Here is a 16,190-nt window from a genome sequence, read left to right as displayed (position 1 = left end):
GAGTTGATATGTTTCATCACCAACCTCTCTAAACGCTTCATCACTGTAGATCTAAGTGATACTATATGACAGTCATTGGCGCAGGGTGCCACATTCTTAGGCACCGGTATAATTGAAGCCTAGTTGAAGCAGGTGGGTACCTCAGATTGCTGAAGTAAGAAGTTAAAGATTGCAGTGAACACTCCAACCATTTGATCAGCACAAGTCTTTAGTGCTTGGACAGGTAACCTGTCTAGGTGGCATGCTTTTTGTGGGTTCACCCTCCTGAAGGATGCTTGCAAGTCGTCCTCGGAGACTAAGCTCAGGATCATTGTATGTAGTGGGAGTTCGTGATGATTCCTCCATGATCAGCAGCACTGGGGCCCCACAGGGGACTGTCTTGTCCCCCTTTCTCTTCACCATTTACACCTCAGACTTCAACTACTGCACAGAGTCTTGTCATCTTCAGAAGTTTTCAGATGACTCTGCCATAGTTGGATGCATCAGCAAGGGAGATGAGGGCTACGGTAGGAAACTTCGTCACATGGTGTGAGCAGAATTATCTGCAGCTTAATGTGAAAAAGACTTAAGGAGCTGGTGGTAGACCTGAGGAGAGCTAAGGTACCGGTGACCCCTGTTTCCATCCAGGGTGTCAGTGTGGACATGATGGAGGATTACAAATACCTGGGGATATGAATTGACAATAAACTGGACTGGTCAAAGAACACTGAGGCTGTCTACAAGAAGGGTCAGAGCCGTCTCTATTCCCTGAGGAGACTGAGGTCCTTTAACATCTGCCAGACAATGCTGAGGATGTTCTACGAGTCTGTGGTGGCCAGTGCTATCATGTTTGCTGTTGTGTGCTGGGGCAGCAGGCTGAGGGTAGCAGACACCAACAGAATCAACAAACTCATTCGTAAGGCCAGTGATGTTGTGGGGATGGAACTGGACTCTCTCACGGTGGTGTCTGAAAAGAGGATGCTGTCTAACTTGCATGCCATCTTGGTCAATGTCTCCCATCCACTACATTATGTACTGGGTGGGCACAGGAGTACGTTCAGCCAGAGACTCATTCCACCAAGATGCAGCACTGAGCATCATCGGAAGTCATTCCTGCCTGTGGCCATCAAACTTTACAACTCCTCCCTTGGAGGGTCAGACATCCTGAGCCAATAGGCTGGTCCTGGACTTATTTCATAATTTACTGGCATAATTTTCGTATTACTATTTAACTATTTATGGTTCTATTACTATTTATTATTTATGATGCAACTGTAACGAAAACCAATTTCCCCCGGGATCAATAAAGTACGACTATGTATGGAGCTCATCTGAAAGCGAAGCCTTCTTGTCATCTATGTTGCTTGATTTTATTTTTATTTAGCGATGATAGGCATTTAAGCCCTGTCACAAATGTTGAGCATATATAACCATATTACAATTACAGCATGGAAATAGGCCATCTCGGCCTTTCTAGTCCGTGCCGAACTCTTACTCTCACCTAGTCCCATCGACCTGCACTCAGCCCATAACCCTCCATTCCTTTCCTGTCCATATAGCCGTACAATTTAACTTTAAATGACAACATCGAACCTGCCTCAACCACTTCTGCTGGACATCTTTCGGACATTGTACCTGGACCTCTTTTAACTTGCTTGCTCGCCAGTCTTGAATGCCTCTGATCTGGTTCTGAGCATATTGTAGTTATCATGGTTCATCCAGGGTTTCTGGTTGGGCAAGACTCTGAATGATTTTGTGGGGAAAAACTTGTCTGTAACTGTTTTTATAAAGTCCATGGCAACCATGCTGTATTCATCAGGTCCTCAGATGAGTCCTTAAACACGGCCCAATCAAAGATTCAAAGTACATTTATTATCAAAATATGTACACAGTATACAACCCTGAGATTTGTTTTTCCACGGACAGCCATGAAACAAAACACCATGGAACCCATTCAAAGGAAATATCAAACATCCAACGCGTTTTAAAAAAAAAGGAACAAATTGTGCAAATGGCAAAAGATGAGTAGAAAAACACAGAATATAAAGCGTCAAACCACAGAGTCATTGAAACTGTCTAGGAATGTTCAGTTTAGCTCAGTTCAATTTAGCATTGTGTTTGTTGACTGCAGACCGCAGAGGCAGTCTGCCATGATCAAAATCACACAAAATAACAATAAAAGGAGAAACCAGAAACACGTAACATGAACTACAATCCACAATCCATGTCGATTAAACCGTGCCCAAGAGACAATATTCCAGCAGCATTAAGCGAGATGAAGATGGGAGAGGGAGAGAGGAGAGAGATCAAATGCAGACACCTGCCTCTGGGCACCGGGTTGAGACCCATTGCATTTGTCAGCCAGGGTCTGTCGCCGTCTGAGAAAAACTATCCCACGCACAAGTTGGAATTTCTGGCGTTGAAATGGGTGGTGGTGGATAAGCTGAGTCAAGGCCAAGTTTGAGGTGAGAATGGACAACAACCCCCTAACTTGTATCCTGACCTCAGCGAAACTGGATGCCTCAGTCCATCAGTGGTTGGTGGCATTGTCTGCCTATGATTTCAGCTTGAAGTACTGGCCGGGGAGCCGGAACATTGATACAGATGCTTTGTCCTGATGTGCGCATGAGGGACTGGTCAGGGATGAGGAGTGGGAGAGCATTCCTGCCCCGGGGGTGAAGGCCATGTGTCAATTTGCTATCATTGTGAACGCAGAGGGAAAGGTGAGGGCAGGATCGAGCAGTTGGTCAATTGGGGGCTTCTGATGACGCCATTCCCCAAGTTTACTGTAACCTGACTGCTCTGAAGACAAATTAACTGCCAGAATTGAGTTCTGGGGAAGTGGCAGCTGCTCAGCAAGACAGCACGGCATCAGTACCAATTGGTCAGCAGTCAAAAAGGGAGACCTGTCTCAGGCAGAGAAGATGAAACACACGGTGGTGCCTCCATTACTGAGAGAATGGCCTCGGTTTGAGTTGCAGAACCAGATCCTATACCAGGTCACGTCACCCCCGGACCGACCTCGCCATTCTCAGCTGGTTCTTCCAGAGAAGTATCAGAGGATTGCGTTGAAGTCACTTCATGATGATTCTGGGCATTTGGGGGTGGAAAAGACCTATGAATTGCTCAGAGGCCGGTTTTACTGGCCCCGGATGAAGTCAGAGGTCGAACAATACTGCAAGTCATGCATTCGATACGTACGGCGGAAGGCGATGCCTACGCGGGTAGCTCTCTTGTCCTACTTGCAGAGTGCAGGGCCCCTGGACCTGGTGTGTATGGATTTCCTGTCAATAGAACCTGATGCTAGCAGCACAGTGAATGTCTTAGTCATCATGGACCACTATACCAGATGTGCACAGGCTTTTCCTACCAAGGACCAGAGGGCACCCACGGTGGCAAAAGTGTTATGGGAAAAATATTTCATTTATTATGGCCTTCCCAGGCAGATGCACAGTGATCAGGGATGGGATTTTGAGAGCAGACTCATCCATGAGTTACTGGGCATGCTTGGAGTCAAGAAGTCGAGGACCACGCCCTATCATCCGTAGGGTGATCCCTAGCCTGAGAGGTTTAATTGAACTTTGCTAGACATGCTCAGGACCTTGGAGATTAGCAAGAAGAGCAGGTGGAGTCAACATATTGGATACCTGGTCCACAGTTACAACTATACCCGAAACAAAGCTACTGGGTACTTGCCATACTATCTGATGTTTGGGTGTGAAGCAAGGTTGCCCATTGACCTTTGTTTTGGGACCGAGGAGGGTGACTTACCACCGAAGACTTATCTGAAGAGAGATGAAAAGGGCTTATGAATTAGTTGGGGTCGCATCTGCCAAGCAGAATCAAGGAAGTAAAAGGAGGTATGATCAAAAGGTGAGGTTCTCTCAACTCTTGCCGGGAGACCGGGTCCTCTTAGGGAATTTGGGGCTACCTGGGAAACATAAGTTGGCGGACTGCTGGGCAGCTAAGCCCTCTGTGGTGGAGAGTCAAATGCCAAACCTGCCAGTTTTCCGGGTGAAACCAGAGGATGGGAATGGGCCTGTCAAGATTCTCCATCAGAAACACCTGCTGTCCCTGGGCCAAGAGTTGCAGATAGACCCAGAGCCTGACTTAGAGACTACACCTAGTAAGAGGACTCTGCATAAATGTGGGGCGACTGCAGGGCCCACACAAGGAGAGGTTAGGCCGGCCTCCATGCCTGAGAGGGATACTGATTCGGAGGATGAGGACCTGGATGTATGATATATGCTGCATTTTGCTAACTCTCCATTGATTAATGAAGAGACTTCCAACCCTTCTCCTGCTGAGTCAGGTGAGGGGGGGGGGGGGGTTGCTATCTGTGGATAGCCTGGGTTGCAGCGGGACCCTGCAAGGGATGAATCGGTGCTTGGCCACGGGACTGAGGAGTCTGAGTTGCAGGTGGACACGAGTGATAGGTCAGGGGAAGCCTTGCCAGGAAGTATCCCCAGTAGTGTCTGAACCTGTAGAATTAGGTGAGGAGGTACAAGAGTCTCAGAGAATTAGGAGACTACTGGAGAGGCTGGCCTACGTAGCACCGGGGGAACAGAGTGTGACCCCTACCATGTTGGGGAGCTATGTCACTGCCTTTTACACCTGGATTGGACTTTGTGTTTTGCAGGAAGGGTTGGCGAATTATCTCAACATCATGAGGACATGACTAAATTTGGTGGGGGGAGAGCGTAATGCGCTGTATGGTTTCACTATTAATGTAATGGCCTCTCTGTAATGTTTCACTGCTAATATAATGTTTTCTCTGCAGTAGTAATGTTTGGGTTATGACTAGAGATAGTGGGGGCTTTGGAATGTGGGGCTATCCAATGAGAGGGATGTTGTTCTTTCTTGCGGGTCTGGGAGCAGGGATTTTGCGGTCTTTTGCCGGGGAAAGATGAGGAGAGAAGACGCAAATGGAGAGAGTTGGTAGACCGCCAGATGGTGTGGACTTGGAGCGAGGGGCCGAGGTCGGCTACGCTCGGAGGAGGTCAATGGGAAGCTAGTGGTCTGAACCGTGAGCTCTAACGTTGCGCTTTAGACTGTCTCATGAGAATGGGCCCTTTTCTTTTTTTTTGTTTCTTTACTAACCATATTGTCAAATTAAGAATTATAAAACTAAATCGTTTAATTGCATATTGTGTACTCTTTGTTATTTCGTGGTACTGATTTGTAACAGGGGACTCTTCGCACAGCATCCACCCAAACAAGATTTCTTACGTTTGGCCGGGCCGAGGGTTATCTTCTCCTAGATTAAGCCGCTAGCAGAACTGAGAGTTACATTAGTATAACAGTGGTCTCATGTGTTGGGACCTCTGGTGCCGCAGGTTATATGTTGACAGTACCTGGGCAGGAGATTTCTTCAAACAAGCCTAGTTTGGTCCCCAACAATGATTTGAAATGCATCAGGACTGTTTCTTGTTTGGTGACGGCATCATGCTGTATCTCGAGCACTTTAGTATAGTCAGCTGCTGGTGAAATGTAAAATCCAGTGAAGATCATGGATAGGAATAACCTAGAACAGATACCTCCAACGGGATCCCACCACTAAGCACATCTTTCCCTCCCCCCCTCTCTCTGCATTCCGCAGGGATCGCTCCCTACACAACTCCCTTGTCCATTTGTCCCCCCCATCCCTCCCCACTGATCTCCCTCCTGGCACTTATCCGTGTAAGCGGAACAAGTGCTACACATGCCCTTACACTTCCTCCCTTACCACCATTCAGGGCCCCAAACAGTCCTTCCAGGTGAGGCATCATTTCACCTGTGAGTCGACTGGGGTGATATACTGCGTCCGGTGCTCCCGATGTGGCCTTTTATATATTGGTGAGACCCGACGCAGACTGGGAGACCGCTTTGCTGAACATCTACGCTCTGTCCGCCAGAGAAAGCAGGATCTCCCAGTGGCCACACATTTTAATTCCACATCCCATTCCCATTCTGACATGTCTATCCACGGCCTCCTCTACTGTAAAGATGAAGCCACACTCAGGTTGGAGGAACAACACCTTATATTCCGTCTGGGTAGCCTCCAACCTGATGGCATGAACATTGACTTCTCTAACTTCCGCTAGGCCCCACCTCCCCCTCGTACCCCAGCTGTTACTCCTTTTTATGCACACATTCTTTCTCTCACTCTCCTTTTTCTCCCTCTGTCCCTCTGAATATACCTCTTGCCCATCCTCTGGGTCACCCCCCCCGTCTTTCTCCCTAGGCCTCCTGTCCCATGATCCTCTCGTATCCCCTTTTGCCTATCACCTGTCCAGCTCTCGGCTCTATCCCTCCCCCTCCTGTCTTCTCCTATCATTTTGCATCTCCCCCTCCCCCTCCAGCTTTCAAATCCCTTACTCACTCTTCCTTCAGTTAGTCCTGACGAAGGGTCTCGGCCTGAAACGTCGACTGCGCCTCTTCCTATAGATGCTGCTTGGCCTGCTGCGTTCACCAGCAACTTTGATGTATGTTGCTAGAACAGATAGCTTTCAATCGTCAGATATTCAAGGTCAGGGGAACATGAGTTTGACAAAACTGCCACATCGGAGCACAACTGAAAGCTTATCATGAAATGCACAGCTCCACCTTTTGGCTTTTCTGAACCAGCACCTCGGTCCACCCTGTGAGTTGAGAAGCTTTCAAGTCTGATTGCTGTATCTGGCGTACTGGAAGTAAGCCATGTCTTGGTTAAACATAGAACAGAACAATCTCTTATTTCCCTTGGATACAGCAATTTTGCCCTCAGGTCCTCAATCTTGTTTTGCAGCAACCGGGTGGGGGTGTCATTCCTCTGTGTTTCATTCTGGCTTGGAGTCCCTTCCTCCTGCCGTGCCAAAGAACCTTTGGCCACTTAAAGCTGCCCTACCTGCTTGCTTGAAAGTTCAGTGCACTGTGTCCTTCAGAAGATCGTGATATCTGTAGGTCAGTAAGTCGAATTAGAAGTATATTGCTTAAAGGAAAATTTCCTGCTGTAGGTTAGTGAGTAATTCAAAAGAGGTATATTTTGAAGTATTTACGTTGCCCGCAGAACATCGCCATAGTTCACCGGTGCCACCTTGACCTGAACTCATGGCATCCATCTTAGATGACAATGCTACCAATTATACTTTATACTTTATTGTCTCCAAACAATTGGTACTAGAACGTACAATCATCACAGCGATATTTGATTCTGCACTTCCCACTCCCTTGATTACAAGTATTAAATACTAAAAATAGTAAAAATTAGTAAACATTAAAAATTTAAATTATAAATCATAAATAGAAAATAGAAAAATGGAAAGTAAGGTAGTGCAAAAAAACCGAGAGGCAGGTCTGGATATTTGGAGGGTATGGCCCAGATCCAGGTCAGGATCCGTTCAGCAGTCTTATCACAGTTGGAAAGAAGCTGTTCCCATATCTGGCCGTACGAGTCTTCAAGGTCCTGAGCCTTCTCCCAGAGGGAAGAGGGACGAAAAGTGTGTTGGCTGGGTGAGTCGTGTCCTTGATTATCCTGGCAGCACTGCTCCGACAGCGTGCGGTGTAAAGTGAGTCCACAGACGGAAGATTGGTTTGTGTGATGTGCTGCGCTGTATTCACGATCTTCTGCAGCTTCTTTCGGTCTTGGACAGGACAACTTCCATACCAGGTTGTGATGCACCCTAGAAGAATGCTTTCTATGGTGCATCTATAAAAATTAGTGAGGGTTTTAGGGGACAGGCCAAATTTCTTTAGTTTTCTCAGGAAGTAAAGGTGCTGGTGGGCCTTCTTGGCAGTGAACTCTGCTTGGTTGGACCAAGTCAGGTCATTTGTGATATTGACCCTGAGGAACTTAAAGCTTTTGACCTGTTCCACTTGCACACCACTGATGTAAATTGGGTCGTGCGGTTCACTACTCCTTCTGAAGTCAACAATCAACTCCTTCGTCTTGCTGACGTTGAGGGATAGGTTATTGTCTTTGCACCATGCCACCAGGTTCTTAATTTCCTCTCTGTACTCAAATTCATCATTACCCGAGATATGGCCTACAATTGTTGTGTCATCAGCAAACTTATATATTGAGTTTGATGGAAACTTTGCTACACAATCATGGGTGTACAGTGAGTACAGGAGGGGGCTGAGTACACAGCCTTGTGGGGCACCGGTGCTCAGAGTGATTGTAGAGGAGAGCTTGTCCCCTATTTTTACAGCCTGGGTCCTGTCTGTGAGGAAGTTGAAGATCCAGCTGCAGATCTGAGTGCTAAGGCCCAGGTTCCGGAGCTTAGGGATCAGTTTATTTGGAATGATGGTATTAAAGGCAGAGCTGTAGTCAATGAAAAGGAGCCTTATGTATGTATCTTTATTCTCCAGGTGTTCTAAGGAGGAATGTAGGGCCAGAGAGATGGCATCTGACGTTGACCTGTTGACCTAAAACTAACATTTTAGTTTACTATGTACATACCCACACCAGTAGCCTGAATGTTCTGTAGAAGAACTTACAGACCACTTAGCTGCTGAACTCACCAAGGAACAAACCTACCATTCTGTTCATTTGTTTCAGGGCTGTCTGTGGGAAGACTGATCTCATGATTGTATATTGCATACTTACTTAGGTAATAAATGTACTTTGAACTTTGATCAGTGAAATATGATGCAGCTGAAATCATAGGTGGCAAACCCAGCCCCCAAAATTCTCTTTACAATCAGTTAATCTGTGCTGCCAGCTTTACCATCTGTCAGAGACTCAAAAATTTTAAATATCTCGACTTTTGAAAGCATTCAAAATCCAACAGAAAGTAAACACTTACACACTTTAAACTTAAAGGCTAAAGTGTTTTAAAACATTAGAAGTCAGTTATGTATTAAAATGAACTCAGTTAAATCAAATAAATGCTAACTCATATCCATTTGTCATTCTCCCATGCAATTGTTTTTTCTTCTATTTCTTATGTTAGTACTTTAATCACTAAGGGATAGCTACTGGTCTGAATCCCAGGGGAACTTGAAATAAATACAAAAGATTTGTGGCACTGTCTGACAATTCAATGTATTTAAGGAGGCAACACCCCAGTAATACTGCAGTCATATCCTAAATTTTGTGTTAGTGGGAATGTTTGCAAGATATGGGGATCTGAAACCTAATAATGATTTATTCTTTTGTCCTACAGGGGCTGGAATTACTACTGGATATTAGCTATGCAGAGCCTGAAGATGACTATGCTCAAACACCATGTTTAGTTGTGGAGGCTTGGTTTCGCTAGATGTGGACAGATTGAGACCAGCAAGATATCAGTACAGTACTTCATGCCTTCTTTCCCCCATTCCCCTTGCGCTCTCTCTCACTCAAACCCCCCACTCTCCTTCATTCATTTGTTTCTTTCATGGAGAACTCCAAATAGTTTTTTTTTACTGCAGAACGTGCAAGACTGAATGTCTAACAAGCCCTGTCTTACCCTATATATAGAAAAGGGAGGTTTCTGGTTCCAAAAGCTAAGTGTTTCAGAAATGGATTGTTTAAAATAGACTTTCTGCCAAATGCGTGATTGGAGGAAGGACTTGGCCCGTTCAGTATCGCTTTACTCTTTGCCCTGAGGAAAGTCATTTGTTGGAACACTTGTTTCTTTGTTTGGGTGCCATATTGTTTTAGAATAACATGCAGAACTTTTCAAAGCTTGGTATGTATTAGGAAGCAGTATTCTGTCAAATCTTGTAAAGATGCCCCACAATTTGGCTGCATTTCTCTCATTTTCATTTAGATTATTATTGGATGCATGTTCACTACAAGGTAACAGTGCATCAAATAAATTCCTAATGTTGGTGTTTTTGAATGGGGGTGGGGTTTCTTTTTTATATATATATATACATATATATATATATTATATAGTATATATAATATATATAGAACTAACAGTAAATAGAATTGGTAGCTGCTTATATATTGAAAATTACATGCAATTTGAGCTGTGGAATGTAGCTAGTTGTATAAGTGTTGTGTGTTGATTGTATAGTAACCAATTTGAAGCTGCTCATGGTTCCCCCCCACCCCACCATCCACTTCAATGTTCCTGAAACTAACAGAGGGCTATGTTGCACTAACTGTGAAAAGCATGTATTTCCGCGTGGACTGCTGTGCCCCTTGCCCCCACCTCTCAAAAATAGAGCCACTATGTGTTGAAAGTAGAACCCAACTTGATTTTAATCCCAGGTTATTAACCCTGTATCTGTTCTCCTTTCAAGGATTTCATTTTTAAAGAAAAGTCCTGTTGAAATTTTATTTAAAATTAAGTTTGATTTATTAAGAAAAGCTTGTTTATCTTTCCTCCCTCACCCCATCCATCATCTCAACTTCCAAGCCTCCAGTATATAATTAGGTGCAGTTCTTGGACCAAGTAATTATTGAATATCTCTTGTTTTTTGTACATATTCTGGAACCCTCTTTTATGTTTTAGCTAGATCTGTTCATCTGCTACCTAGCAGCCAGACAAGCTTTAGACTAAATTAAAAATGATTCTCTCCTCCTTCCCACAACCGTTCAAAGATTGCAATTTCTTCAAAACTCATTTTTGTAAAAGTTGAAAGCTATGTTTCAAGACATCTTGACTAGCATTATAATCTTTGTAAAGCAGTTTCTGTAAGTAATGCCTCTACAGTCTGTGTATGTTGCAAACATTGTCACGGCCAAAGCTGAGATTCTGTACTTTTCCTCCTCTTCTCCCCTGAGGAGGAGATTCAACTGCTTGTATTTTACATATTTTGAGAGACAAGGTGTCTGGTCCCGCAAAAGTTGGTGTCTTGTTTGTATTTGGGTGTATATTTTGTAATGCTTTAATTTAAGGACCTGTTTTGAAGACCTGTGCCCAGTATATCACTGCAAAGGAATCTTTTCTGAGTTGGCAGCTGCAGAACAATGTAGCAGGAATTCAAGGAACCAAGAATTAAGAAACTGTTGGACATTAGCTGTACTCTGCGAGTATGCTTAGTGCTCACAGCTGTGGACCCCGTTGAAGGACAGTCCGGCTGATGCTCTGAAAGGGTTGGGATGCGATGATTATGTCATGTAATTATGTTTGAAACCTCTAAACCCTGCCACCTTACCAGTTGAAATAAGTATATATGTCTGGACAGTTAATTAAGACTGTTATAAATGTACAGAAAATTGTTTAAGTTCAAGCTTTTACCGTGGAATGTGCTTAATAAATTACTTCAGTTTCCGAAAATGCATCCAGTTCAGACTGTCACCTAACCCACTGAGCCGAACAAATGAACTGAAAGGGGTGTCATTCACAAAGGAGGAAACTCCAAACCTTGGTTGATCCACTGTAGTTCTTGCTGATAATATGTTGTTAGTACTACAGAAGTAAATGTGATATCTGCCCTGTTTTCCCTTCAGTGAGAAATGGTTCAATGAGAAATGATTTAACAGTTCATTAAAGGAGTTGGTGGATGTTTCAATGGGTGATATAATCTAGAGTAAGGGGGGGCATAACCTGAAATCTAGAACTAGGCTGTTGAGTTATGGTCTTTCAAAAATGGTGCGTGCAAGGGAGGGAGATCTGGAATTCAAAGTTCAAAGTAAATTTATTATCGAAGTACATACATCACCAGATACAACCCTGAGATTCACTTCCTTGTGGCCATACCCAATACATAATAAAATTACAATAGAATCAATGAAAGACCCCACCAATTGATTCTAAGATTGAAAGAAATTTGTTGAGTAGAGATATGAAATTTGGAACTAAAAACGGTGAAGACTGAGATTTAATCTCACTCGAGGCTGTGATAAAGTGGGATTTCCTCTACTCAGTTTGACCTGTGTCCATAATTAAAATTCCTGGGAATACATAACTTTTTGAAGAATGTCCATTCTGCATTAAATCACTCCCAGAACTGAAACTGACTCATGAAACAAGTTTACAGTCGAGAAGAGGACTTTTAACCAGTCAATCAATATTGGCAAAGAGATCCAATCACAAACAAGAGAAAATCTGCACATGCTGGAAATCCAAGCAACACACACAAAATGCTGGAGGAACTCAGCAGGCCAGGCAGCATCTATGGAATAGAGTATAGTCAACGTTTCGAGCTGAGACTCTTCATCAGGACTGGAAAAAAGGATCAGAGTAAGAAAGTGGGGGTGGGGGGAGGAAGAAACACAAGGTGCAGGCAAAACTGGGAAGGGGGAAAGTAAAGAGCTGGTTAGTGAAAGAGATATGGACTGGAGAAGGGGGAATCGGAGAAGGGAGAAGACAGAAGGCCATGGAAGAAAGAAAAGGGAGAGGAGCACCGGAGGGATGGAGGTGATGGGCTCTGGTAAGGATATATGGTGACAAGCAAAGGGGAATAGGGAATGGTGAAGGGGGTGGTGTATTACCAGAAGTTTGAGAAATCAATGTTCATGCCATCAGGTAAGAGGCTACACAGACGGAATATAAGGTTTGATCCTCCAAGCTGAATGTGGCCTCATCGCGACAGTAGAGGAGGCCATGGACTGACATATGAGAATGGGAAGTGGAATTAAAATAGGCTGCTTTTTATGGCGGATGGAGCTTAGGTCATCGGCAAAGCAGTCTGCCAATCTGCGTTGGGTCTCACTGATAACACAGGAGACTGCACCGGGAGCACCGGATACAGTAGATGAAGCCTACAAACTCACAGGTGAAGTGTCACGTCACCATGAAGGACTGTTTGGGGCCCTGAATGATAGGGAGTTGCTTTAGCGGCAGGTGTAGCACTTGCTCCACTTGCAAGGATAAGTGCCAGGAGAGTGATGAGTAGGGAGGGACAAATGGACAAGGGAGTTGTGTAAGGAGCAATCTCTGCGGGAAGCAGAAAGTGGAGGGAAGGAAAGACGTGCTTGGTGGTGGGATCCTGGAAGTTTTGGAGAAATAAGTGCTGGACGCTGAGGCTGGTTGAGTGGTAGGTGAGGACAAGAGGATAGGGTGAGAGCAGACGTGCGAAATGGACAAGATGTAGGTGAAGGCATTGATGATGGAGGAAGGGAGGCTGCTTTCTCTGAAGAAGGAGGACATCTTAATTCTGGAATGAGAAGCTTTATCCTGATAGCAGAGGTGGCAGACAAGGAGGAACTGAGAGAAGCGGATAGAGTTTTTACAAGTAGCAGGGTGGTAAGAGGTATAGTCCAGGCAGCTGTGAGAGTCAGTGGGTTTATAATAGACATCAATAGGTAATTTGTCTCCAGAGATAGAGATGGAGAGATTGAGAAAGGGGTAGGAGATGTCAGAAATGATCCAGGTGAATTTGACAGCAGGGGGGAATTGGAGGCAAAGTTGATGAAATTGACGAGCTCCACATTGGTGCAGGAAGCAGCAGCAATAAAGTCGTTGATGTAGCTAGAGTAGGAAAAGTGGGGGAGTGATACCAGTGTAGGCTTGGAACATAAACTGTTCCATGTTGCTGACAAACAGGCAGGCATTGCTGGAACCCATGTGAGTACCCATGGCTACACCTTTTGTTTCATGGAAGTGGGAGGAGCTGAAGGGGAAATTAATAAGTGTGAGGGCAAGTTCTGCTAGACGGAGGAATGTGGTGGTGGAGGGGAACTGGTTGAGTCTGGAGTACAGGAAGAAACGAAGACAATCAGAATCAGGTTTATTATCACCGGCATGTGACGTGAAATTTGTTAACTTAGTAGCAGCAGTTCAATGCAATACATAATCTAGCAGAGAGAGAAAAAAATAATAAACAAGTAAATCAGTTACATACAATGAATAGATTATTTTAAAAATGTGCAAAAAGAGAAATACTGTATATTTAAAAAAAAGTGAGGTAGTGTCCAAAGCTTCAATGTCCATTTCGGAATCAGATGGCAGAGGGGAAGAAGCTGTTCCTGAATCGCTGAGTGTGTGCCTTCAGGCTTCTGTATCTCTTACCTGATGGTAACAGTGAGAAAAGGGCATGCCCTGAGTGTTGGAGGTCCTTCATAATGGAAGCTGCCTTCGTGAGACAACGCTCGCTAAAGATGTCCTGGGTACTTTGTAGGCTAGTGCCCAAGATGGAGCTGACTAGATTTACAACCTTCTGCAGCTTCTTTTCGTCCTGTGCAGTAGCTCCTCCATACCAGATAGTGATGCAGCCTGTCAGAATGCTCTCCATGATACAACTATAGAAGTTTTTGAGTGTATTTGTTGGTATGCCAAATCTCTTCAAACTCCTAATAAAGTATAGCCGCTGTCTTGCCTTCTTTATAACTGCATCAATATGTTGGGACCAGGTTAGATCCTCAGAGATCTTGACACCAAGCTGTTCACTCTCTCCACTTCTGATCCCTTTATGAGGATTGGTATATGTTCCTTCGTCTTACTCTTCCTGAAGTCCACAATCAGCTCTTTTGTCGTACTGATGTTGAGTGCCAGGTTGTTGCTGCAGCACCACTCCACTAGTTGGCATATCTCACTCCTGCTCGCCCTCTCGTCACCACCTGAGATTCTACCAACAATGGTTGTGTCGTCAGCAAATTTGTAGTTGGTATTTGAGTTATGCCTAGCCACACAGTCGTGTATATAGAGAGTAGAGCAGTGGGCTAAGCACACACGCCTGAGGTGCGTCAATGTTCATCGTCAGCGAAGAGTATATGTTATCACCATTCTGCACAGACTGTGGTCTTCTGGTTAGGAAGTCAAGGATCCAATTGCAGAGGGAGGTACAGAGGCCCAGGTTCTGCAACTTCTCAATCAGGATTGTGGGAATGATGGTGTTAAATGTTGTACTATAGTTGATGAACAGCATCCTGACATAGGTGTTTGTGTTGTTTAGGTGGTCTAAAGCCGTGTGGAGAGCCGTGGAGATTGTGTCTGCCATTGACCTATTGTGATGATAGGCAAATTGCAATGGGTCCAGGTCCTTGCTGAGGCAGGAGTTCAATCTAGTCATAACCAACCTCTCAAAGCATTTCATCACTGTCAATGTAAGTGCTACCAGGCGATAGTCATTAAGGCAGCTCACATTATTCTTCTTTGGCACTGGTATAATTGTTGGCTGTTTAAAGCAAGTAGGAACTTCTGCCCGTAGCAGTGAGAGGTTGAAAATGTCCTTGAAAACTCCCACTAGTTGGTTGGCACAGGTTTTCAGAGCCTTACCAGGTACTCCATCGGGACCTTCTGCCTTGCGAGGGTTCACTCTTTTTAAAGACAGTTGAACATCAGTCTCTGAGACAGAGATCACGGGGTCATCAGGTGCAGCAGGGATCTTCACAGCTGTAGTTGTGTTCTCCCTTTCAAAGAGTGCATAGAAAGCGTTGAGTTCATCTGGTAGTGAAGCATCGCTGCCATTCATACTATTGGGTGCTTTCCTTTTAGGGGATGGAGATGTAGAGGGACTGAACATTCATAGTGAAAATAAGATGATCGAGCCAGGGAATTTGAAATCATTGAAAAGATCAAGAGCGTATGAAGTGTCACGGATATTGATAGGAAGGGACTGAATCAAGGGGGATAAAACTGAGTTGAGATATGCAGATATAAGTTCAGTGGGGTAGGAACAAGCAGAAATATTGGGTCTACCTGGACAGGCAAGTTTGGGTATCTTGGGTAGGAGGTAGTAGAAGGAGGTATGGGGTGAGGGAACTATGAGGTTGGTGGCAATGGATGGGAGTTCCCCAGGGTTTACAAGGTTAGTGTTGGTATGGGACACAATGGCCTGGTGCTCCTTAGTGGGGTAAATAACAGGAGGTGTCTTGATAATTGTCACCGGGCCTCAGCAAGGTAGAAGTCAGTCCACCAGACTACAGCACCCCTCTTGGTGGTGATGATGAGGTTAGGATTAGTGTGGAGAGCAGTGTATTCGGAAGGAGTGAGGTTGGAATTAGAGCATGGAGTAGTCAAGTCGAGACAATTGATGTCCCATTGGCAGTTAGCAATGAAAAGATCCAGAAAAGGAAGAGAGAAGTTAACATTAGTACATAAGCCCTCGTCATAGCTACAAATTGGAGTTTCTGGAAGCTAATTATGATATTTTCCTGAAGGAGAAACATAGAAAACATACAGCGCAATACAGGCCCTTCGGCCCACAAAGCTGTGCTGGACATGTCCCTACCTTAGAACCACCTAGGCTTTACCCATAGCCCTCTATTTTTCTAAGCTCCATGTAGCCATCCAGGAGTCTCTTAAAAGCCCCTATTGTTTCCGCCGCTGCCGGCAGCCCATTCCACGCACTCACCACTCTCTGAGTAAAAAAAATACTTACCCCTGACATCTCTTCTGTACCTACTTCCAAGCACCTTAAAACTGTGCCCT

The 16,190-nt window shown here is 44.7% G+C and overlaps 1 protein-coding gene across 10 annotated transcripts in view; it reads left to right on the top strand.

Annotated features, from left to right (window-relative positions):
* Positions 1 to 11,314, top strand: part of LOC134349428 (F-box/WD repeat-containing protein 11) — a 304,136-nt gene extending 292,822 nt beyond the window's left edge. For 7 of the 10 annotated variants that reach the window (XM_063053715.1, XM_063053712.1, XM_063053713.1 and 4 more), the window contains one exon: positions 9,105 to 11,311. The gene's annotated coding sequence lies outside the window, so the exon portion shown is untranslated. Of the gene's footprint in view, positions 1 to 9,104 lie in introns of all 10 variants that reach the window. The other 3 variants (XM_063053711.1, XM_063053710.1, XM_063053717.1) reach the window with 3 other exon arrangements.
* Positions 11,315 to 16,190: the final 4,876 nt, after the last annotated feature.

Source organism: Mobula hypostoma, chromosome 7, assembly GCF_963921235.1.
Source record: "Mobula hypostoma chromosome 7, sMobHyp1.1, whole genome shotgun sequence".
Classification (NCBI taxonomy): Eukaryota; Metazoa; Chordata; class Chondrichthyes; order Myliobatiformes; family Myliobatidae; genus Mobula; species Mobula hypostoma.
This window is presented reverse-complemented; position numbering and strand designations above follow the sequence as displayed.